The sequence below is a fragment of the Amia ocellicauda genome, unplaced genomic scaffold (assembly GCF_036373705.1).
Source record: "Amia ocellicauda isolate fAmiCal2 unplaced genomic scaffold, fAmiCal2.hap1 HAP1_SCAFFOLD_84, whole genome shotgun sequence".
In the NCBI taxonomy this organism is placed as follows: Eukaryota; Metazoa; Chordata; class Actinopteri; order Amiiformes; family Amiidae; genus Amia; species Amia ocellicauda.
In genome coordinates this window covers 26,161-27,441 of record NW_027103010.1, presented here as the reverse complement: position 1 = coordinate 27,441, position 1,281 = coordinate 26,161, and the positions used below count along the sequence as shown (strand labels likewise).

Below are 1,281 nucleotides of genomic sequence, written 5' to 3'. Positions count from 1 at the left end.
CATGGTTTGTATAGAAGTATTTCCACATATGCATCTGGACACTCGGGCAAGCCAGCTGAGAAGTCGCTCAAGTCGCCGCAGCTAAGTATCGCCTTTTTCTCTCGCGTTTCCTAGTTTAGTTAAGAGTTACATTGATTGTTTACGTGGTTTGTTTAGCTAAGAATGATATATCTTGCACTTGTTTTGTAGTAAGAGCAGCGACTTTTTGTTAGTGAATTTAGCAAGTTACTTAGCACACTCAACACGCCCTGTCTGTAATCAGAAGCTTTACACTGTAGGCTGTGATTATTCGCATGTATCTAGTCAGATGAATGATCTGAAATGCATCAAAAGTCATGGAATGAGAGACTTTCTGGGCGTTGGTGGTATAGTGGTGAGCATAGCTGCCTTCCAAGCAGTTGACCCGGGTTCAATTCCCGGCCAACGCAACGTTTTCTTTCTAGGCTTACGCCATCACACTTGTGATGCTTCGGGGGAGTTCGACACCATTCAAGCTATTGCGACCCTACTAAGCCTGCACTTACCGCTGTTTTCACTAACACACTTCTGGTGAACCGTTGCGCATGAACAGATGACGAATAAATGGCCTTACACTAGTATCCCACAGCACCAGCTTCGTCTGTAGAAAAACAAAGGTTCCTCTCCCTGCTGCAGGATACCCACATCACACTTGACTCGCAGACCTTTACTGCGCCCTCTTGCTTCACGTGGGCCGTGCTCCCAGAAGCGCTGTAACATACATGTGCACTTGCGTGCAAAAGTATTCGGTATTACATTTATTTGACGTGTTCATTGCTTGAATATACTTTAAAAGCTAATACACTCCTCTCCATGCTCACCAACAACAATGTTGGCGACGATGACGGCTAAAGTAAGGAGAAATAGAAATGCCACTTCCATTCACTCCAATTACTATTGTTGTTATTATTACAAGGGAAAACTATGACCCTTGGTCATCAGTGTCTTGGGCGGACAGTTATGTCATTTAACAACATCCAAGATACCCGAGCCATCGGTCAGTCAGCACCGCTAGATGGCGGCAGTCAGACACTCATGCAATGTTTGAAGGAGAAAGTGTTCAAATAGAGGAGCGCACAACTCTCTACGTGGCACCGATGTTAACTAGTTTTCACAGAAACCTGTGCTATGTGGCTCGTTGGTCTAGGGGTATGATTCAAAGGGTTCAAATCCCGGACGAGCCCTTTGTTTTAGTCTTCTCTCATTCATTTTCATTTTGACAGGGTACTTTTGCCAACATGAAAAACATTTCCTTCATGTATC

At 44.4% G+C, this 1,281-nt stretch overlaps 1 non-coding gene across 1 annotated transcript; it reads left to right on the top strand.

Annotated features, from left to right (window-relative positions):
* The first annotated feature begins 356 nt into the window (after positions 1–356).
* Positions 357–428, top strand: trnag-ucc (transfer RNA glycine (anticodon UCC)). The gene has a single exon. It is a non-coding gene; the product is annotated as a tRNA-Gly (tRNA).
* The last annotated feature ends 853 nt before the right edge of the window (positions 429–1,281 follow it).